The sequence below is a fragment of the Musca autumnalis genome, unplaced genomic scaffold (genome assembly GCF_047663935.1).
Source record: "Musca autumnalis isolate F117 unplaced genomic scaffold, ASM4766393v1 scaffold_1, whole genome shotgun sequence".
Lineage (NCBI taxonomy): Eukaryota > Metazoa > Arthropoda > Insecta > Diptera > Muscidae > Musca > Musca autumnalis.
Window position 1 is genome coordinate 82,064,841 of NW_027411644.1, and position 7,891 is coordinate 82,072,731.

The window sequence follows — 7,891 nt, forward strand, 5'->3', positions numbered from 1 at the left end:
TAATAAGACGAGTAATCTCCCTTTCCTGGGGGTTAAATCGGATATTTATTGATGTAAAACTAATTTATAATCTACTGATGTTTAAATACGATAAGAAGGATAATTTTCTGGGGAATCGGCAACTTGGATTCAGTAAATGGTTTGATGATGATCGGGAACTCGGTGATTCGCTGTTCGGTAGTAGGCGATTTGAAGATAATCGGGAACTCGATGATTCGCTGTTCGGTAGTAGACGATTTGAAGATAATCGGGAATTCGATGATTCGCTGTTCGGTAGTAGACGATTTAAAGATAATCGGGAACTCGGTGATCCGTGTTGTAGATGTTCGGCCACTCGGGGTTCATATGTGTTCGGCCACTCGGTGATTCGTGCTGTAGATATTCGGCCACTCGTTCTTCGTATGTGTTTGGCCCCTCGGTGATTCGGTGTTTAGGGTTCAGGGTTCGGCCACTCGGATATTCGTGTTGTAGATGTTCGGCCACTCGGAGTTTGTATGTGTTCGGCCACTCGGTGATTCAGTGTTCAGGGTTCGGACATTCGGTGATTCGTGTAGTAGATGTGTGGCCACTCGGAGTTCGTATGTGTTCGGCCACTCCATGATTCGGTGTTAGGGGTTCGGCCACTCAGGGTTCGTATGTGTTCGGTCACTCGGTGTTCGTATGGTTGCTCGACTCTCGTGTTGCAGGGGTTTGGCCACTCGGTTATTCAGCACTCGGTTCGGTTGTTCGAGTCACGATTAGTTAGTGTTAGTTCTAAATTAACCTCTACAGTATACTACGAGTACTGACTAGTGGAACAACATGCGAAGGTGGAGGGAACAACACGCAGAGGTGGAGTGGAACAACACCCGAAGGTGGAATGGAACAACACCCGAAGGTGGAGTGGAATAACACCCTAAGGTGGAGTGGAACAACACCCGAAGGTGGAGTGGAACAACACCCGAAGGTGGAGTGGAACAACACCCGGAGGTGAAGTGGAACAACACCCGAAGGTGGAGTGGAACAACACCCGAAGGTGGAGTGGAACAACACCCGAAGGTGGAGTGGAACAACACCCGAAGGTGGAGTGAATGTATTAGCCACCTCACAAAAAGGGTAGCTCTCAAAAATACTTCCCATATCTCTATAATTGCCTCCATCAGCAGACCGCCTTATTTTATCACAATATAATTGACCGAGTTTCAGAAAGTTCACGAATCAACCCTTCTGTTGTTGCGGTAGCAGAAAGGACGTTCCGCGATATCATTGCTTTATTGCTGTAGCCGCTAGCCATATACCTACTGGTCGAATACCCGGAGTGAGACCAAACGTTCCAGCGAAGGCGACGGGATTAGCAAATGAGCGTGATGAGCTTCGTCGTGCCAATCCCAGTGATTAAATCATCTAAAGAGTGGTAACATTAGAACCGGAATAAGTTAATTGTGGGCAACGGTTAAGTAACTGTCGAAAGCTGGAAAGAAGGAAGATAGGATCTCAGTCACGTTTGGAGACGTTGTGTTGACTGATCCGGAAGTACGCAAGTCATTTCAATCGACAGTTTGTCCAGCACCTCGGAGCATAAGTGGAACAAGTGATTAAATCATCTAAAGAGTGGCAACATTAGAGCCGCAATAAGTTAATTGTGGGCAACGGTTAAGTTACTCTCGAAGGCTGAACAGAAGGAAGATCTCAGTCACGTTTGGCGATGTTATGCTGACTGATACGAAGAAGTGCGCAAGTCATTTCAATCGACAGTTTGTCAAGCACCCCATAGTGACAGGGTGAATAGTACTCGTCGCATTATATCCCTTCCTGCGAGGATGAACAACCACAATTTACAATGGATTTTTTTGCGAATACTGTCGGGATCTTTAAATCATCCAAAGCTGAATGAGCCGGGAGTCGAGTATATCACTAAAGTTTTCATCCTGTCGTTAGCCACTCACATCATTCCGGATGTCTGGACAATAGGCAGGACAGCAAGACAACACCGCTGCGCGCCATCGCCACACATTTTAGTGGAGGATTCAACCAGAGCAAGCCACAGTGGCGCTTGACTTAACAAAAGCCTTTAATAATGTCAGGCACTTCACGCTGTTTGAACAGACAACCCTCCGACAGGGAGAGAAAGAGAGGAACAGTTAAGGTTCCTATAATAATTTAACAGGGCTGCCGGGTATATAAGAACGCTTGCGTGTCCCAGCCGAGAACATCGCCCAATATTAAGCTCCTTGAGCCTAAAGGCACATCGGGATGATTGGTACTCAACTAGAACATGCAGAGGTAGGAAATCTTCGCAGACCGCATTCACACGATAGTTCTTTATGGCATCTGTGACTGTATCTGTGTGAATGCTATTTAAACCTGCTTGGCAGGCTTGTTGATCTAGGGGCTCTCTCTTCTAAAGTTGGATCTCTCTTTCTACATCATGAAGATCCGACCTGACATGCGTGGCCATCATATTAGGATGGCTCCCACGGTAACACCTGAGAAACTTCTGCAGCGAGAGCATGCAATTGTGTTGCTATACTGGAAAAATCTTTGTCTCCTCATGTAGATGGTCCACTGAAGATATGTAGTCCTGTCAGAATGCCGCCCACATATTTGAATATTTTTCCATCGCGTTGCACTTACATTCGCGGACGTTATATGTGGTAAACAAGGTTTCTTTATCTGCGTCCCAAGTGGTGTCGACTAGGGACTTGATGACCATGTTCCTCCTACTCAGCTTGTCGCAGATAGTGGCATACGCGGACGACACGAACATGCTTTCGAATTTGACCCCTAGTATCTGAGGATAGTTTATGGTCGGAATTCTGCTACCATCGACCATGACATTCAACTCTGTTCTCACCTCTGCCGTCCATGTGGTGAACAGAGTGGCAGTAGATTTAGTGGCGGATATTTGGATATTCCTCGCGTGGAAGAGGTGGTAAGATCAGTCAAATAGGAGTCCAGCCTTTCACAAATGACATCAGGAAAGGTAACTGATATCAAGATGGTACAATCATTCGCATACGTTACGATCTCAATGCCATCTGGAGGGATGGAATACAGGAGTGATAGAGTTTAAACAGTTCCAGAGATATAACCCCACCTTAAGGAACTCACTCTTTACCTCTACGGGACTTGGACTTCATGTTCTTGAATTCCACTTACGACTGGCGTCCACAAATATAATTGTTTATTCAACGTTTCAAACTTGACCGGAGGGTTGTCTGTTCGATGTCCTCAAACAGCGTGGACCGCTTGACAGTATCAACGGTTTTTGATAAGTTGACGCTGGGGAGGACTTAAGCTTCAAAGGTCTTTGCTACGGCCAACAAAAGCGAAATCGGTCTGTTCGATTCACCTTTGCTGGTATCCTTGCCTGGTTCAGTAGCGGGACCATCCTATCCATTTCTTTCCAGACTTAGGGAACGATGTGAGTGGCTAGCGACAGTTTGAGAACTTTAGTGAGATACTCGACTCCCGGCGCATTCAGCTGTTTCAGCATTACCATGTAAATTCCATCAAGGCCCAACACTTAGGATTATTTAGCGTTCCTGATGATATTAGCAATATCATCCAAATTAAACTGTGATGGTTCATCCTAGGCAGGAAGATATCTAATAAGACGTAATACTCTTCTCTTCTCCCTTTCACTCCAGGGGTGCTCGACAAACTGTCGATTGAAATAACTTGCACATATCTTCGGATCAGTCTGCGTAACGTCGTCAAATGTGGCTGAAGTTGCGTCTTACTTCTTTCCAGGGTTCGAGAGTGACTTAACCATTGTCCACAATTCACGTATTCCTCGTCCAATGTTGGAACTCTTCAAATGTTCTGTTAACTTCCAATATCAGCTCCTGTCACTGACTCTGTGGTCTTTGGGGTTGGCACGTCGAAGCTTATTATGACAGAAATCGTCTTTTCTGCGGAACCACCCTGCATATTTTCCAGTTTTCGGGAACTTTAGTGAGATACTCGATTTCCGACACATCCAGCTGTTTCAGCTTTGCCATAGATATTCCATCAGGGACCAACGCTTAGCGTTCCTGATGACAACATCATCCATTGAAAAGTGTGGTGATTCATCCTCGGCAGGAAGAGATTTTATGCGAAGAGATTGGTGCTCCACAAATTGTCGATAGAAATAAATTCCTCACCTCTTCGGATCAGTCAGCTTAACGTGACTGAGGTCCTATCTTCCTTCTTTCCAGGGTTCGAGAGTGACTTAACCGTTGTCCACAATTCACGTATTATGGCTCCAATGTTGCAACTTTTCATATAATAACTTCCAATTTCAACTTCTGACTCTGGGGTCACTGGGGTTGGCACGTCGAAGCTCATCACGCCAGTCGTCTTTGCTGGAAAAATTGGTCCCGCTTTGTTTATTCGACCAGCGGGTATAAGGCGAGCGGTTGCAGCAGTGATTATGTATCGGATCGTACTTTCTGCTACCCAAATATCAGAAGGATTGGGCAAATCTCTGAAACGGAGATTAATGAACTCTCTGAAACTAGATTAACTAGCTTTCCCATGACTTATGAAAGTGCGGCGTTCAGAGGTGATCAAATCGCGTGATGGAGACAATTATGGGTCACTGGTCTGACCCAAGAGGAGCGAAGGGTTGCCAGGTGACATCATTTGTCAAATTAGGTTGCACGATGATGGTTCCGGCTATTACCCATTCATAGTTGCTTCTTACTTTAACCATATTTTTTTACATTTATGAATGTAACGTTAATTAATATTCTACACAATTAGAAATGATATACCTACCTATATGTAGGTTAGTGAACCCGAATAAATTAAATGTCTTTCGTTACATATTTTTCTACACGAGCCATTTATACATTAAGTTATAAATTAAAACACAATATATGCAATTAATTTTAAGAATTGTGGGATTTTTTTTAAACATTGCAACGGTAAACTTTCATTTTGAATAAACCTGTATTGCCGGTGGTGTATGTCTGGGTGGTGGCACGTTTCTTATTAGGTTGAACGGTAATTTGTCATTAAGAGTTTTTTAGTAGAAAGCATATGTCCTTGAACAAAATGTTTATTTCGGGATTTAAGGCAATTTAATTGACGAAATCCAGTAAAATCGATTAAAAAGAGTTTTATAGTACGTTTATAATTAACCGGATTTAACAAACCCACTGGGTTTTAAATGTCAACTCCATTGCACATACGTCAAACAAATCCTCATAAGGAAGGTTAACCCGACAAAACCCTATAATATAAACAGCCTATTACTGGTTTTCGTCAATTAAAGTTCTACAAACTTCTAACGAAAATTATCAGATCAACATTTTGGTAAGCTGCCAAGAAAATTGAACTGAAGTGTGTTTATGACCTCTCCATAAGATTGTATAGCCGATGTTTTCGTAAACATTAGTGCACTCTCACTCTGCCCGAAATTTGTCTGTACAGTTCTACGTTGTGATATATCCCCCATAGAACGGTACCTTTCATATTTTCGGTATTTTTAAATTTTTATTGTCATTACCACTCAAAAACGGCGGGAAATTGGTATTTAGTCTTCTTTGTGGCTTCAACACTTTCCCCCAGAAATTTGTTAGTACAGGCTCAAGTTTTGATACAGCCCCCACAGAACGGTACCTCCAGATTTTTGGAATTTTTAAGGCTGAAATGGCTGAAATTTCGTATTTACCCTTTCTTGGAGTTATAAAACTTTGTCCCAGAAATTTGTCAGTACAGGTCCACGTTTTGATATAGCCTCCCGCAGAACGATATCTCCCGATTTTCGGAATTTTCAAGGTTTTAGCATCATTAACACACCGAAATGGCTAAAATTGCGTATTTAACCTTTTTTGGAGTATAAAACTTTGTTCCAGAAATTTGTCAGTACAGGTCCACGTTGAAATGTGTCAGTACAGGTTCATGTATTGATCCACGTTTTCATATAGGCAAACAAAACTTTCCACCAGATAATTATCGGTACAGGCCCACGTCTTCATATAGCCCCAAATAGGACGGTACCTACCAATTTTCTGTATTTCGAAGGTTTCAGCGTCGTTATCAAACCGAAATGGATGAAATTTTAACCAGAAATGTGTTAGTACAGGTTTTCATTTTGATATTAGAGTTGGGCAATCTAGTTCCCGGAGCGGATCGATTTTTCTAGTTCCCTTTCCCAAAAGGAACTAGTTCCTTAATATAGTTCTAAATAGTTCCGAGACCGAAATGGTTCAACGAATTTTTCTCTTTCATCGTTCTTTTCATTCCAAATAGTTCCGAGACCGAAATAGTTCAACAAATCCTTCTCTTTCGTCGCTCTTTTTGTTTCCTTCGTTCCAAATAGTTCCGAGACCAAAATGTTTTCATGGTTTGGTGCATGAATTGACATAAAAATAAATAAATTGCAGCGAACAAACAGCAACAACGTAAGATCGACGTAGGCGTTAAATTGAAGGAACCACAAAAACGAAAGGAACTATATGAACTAAAGGAACTATATAAACGCAAGAGCTGGGTATAGTTCCATTAGTTCCTTGTCCGGAATAGTTCCTTGGAACTAGTTCGTTCCGGAACTACACAACTCTATTTGATATAGCCCCCCATATAACGGTATCTCTCGATTCTCGGAATGTTCAAGGTTTCAGCGTCGTTATCAAATCGAAATTGCTGAAATTTCGTATTTAACCTTCCTAGGGGCTATAAAACTTTGTCTCAGATATTTGTCAATAGAGGTTTTGATATAGCCCCTATAGAATGGTCCCTCCCGATATTCGGTGTTTTGAAGATTTCAGCGTCATTATTATACCGAAATGGATGACATTTGGTATTCGGTTTTGAATGGGGAGTGTAAAATATCCCAGAACAGAATTATCAGTATAGGTCCACGTTTCCATATTGGCCCCTAGAACCGTGCCTCCCGATTTTCGGCATTTTGAAGGTTGTGGCCTCAATATCTCCCCGAAATGGCTGAAATTTTGCGTTAAGTCTACGTTGATGGTAAACACCTTTCCACCTGAAATTTGTCGGTACTCGCCCAGGTCTTCATACAGTTCCGTCATCTGGTATTGATGGTGTGGCCTCGTCATCATCGCTGTTACTTGATACCAATAGCTGAGATAAATGTTCTTTCCATATCTTTAGTACGCTTTCTGTATCTATCACAGGGTACCAGTATTCTCCAGGATTCTTTAACGCATTTTTTGGCTACCGATAAAACTCGGTAAAATTAAGCGCAAAGTTGGAAATGAAAAGTATGAATAAAAGTTGGCAACACTGTTGCTATCGGTACGACTTATCCACAACTTTATTTTTGTTGCTAACTTACCGACAAATTTCGTTAATTACCAAAATTATAAGCATTTTAATTTGATAGATTTTTGTCGGTAACCAAAAAACCACAACAGATTTTGAGTTACCGCAAAAATCGATAATATTAAAACGCAAAATTATGAATGAAAAGTCCAGATAAAAGTTGACAACACTGTTACTATCGGTAGAACTTTACGACTACTTTTTTTATTGGTCGCTAATTTACCGTTATTGACGAAATTATAAGCATTTTAATTTTACCGACATTTATCGCTAACTCAAAAAATGAGTTAGAGAATCGCACTACAGGTTCCCATATTCGTCTCCACAGGAGAATGTGCTTGTAAATAGCTGTCAATTTCATGTTTTACTCGTTGGTTGAATTTCCTGGATAGATTGCTTCACATTCGCGCTTTTCCATTTCTCTTTGTTTTCTGCGGAATGTACGTTACTCCTCTCTTTTTGTCTCCCAATATCACTGCAGCGTACTGAAAATCCCATTGACCAGCATTTTCTATAAAAACAATTATTCGATTAATTTCATTGGCTAATGTCTTAATCTTTATATTTATTTATATATTATCTGATACTTTTCTGCCTCTGACCTTATTGCCAGTTCTTGTATTAACAAACG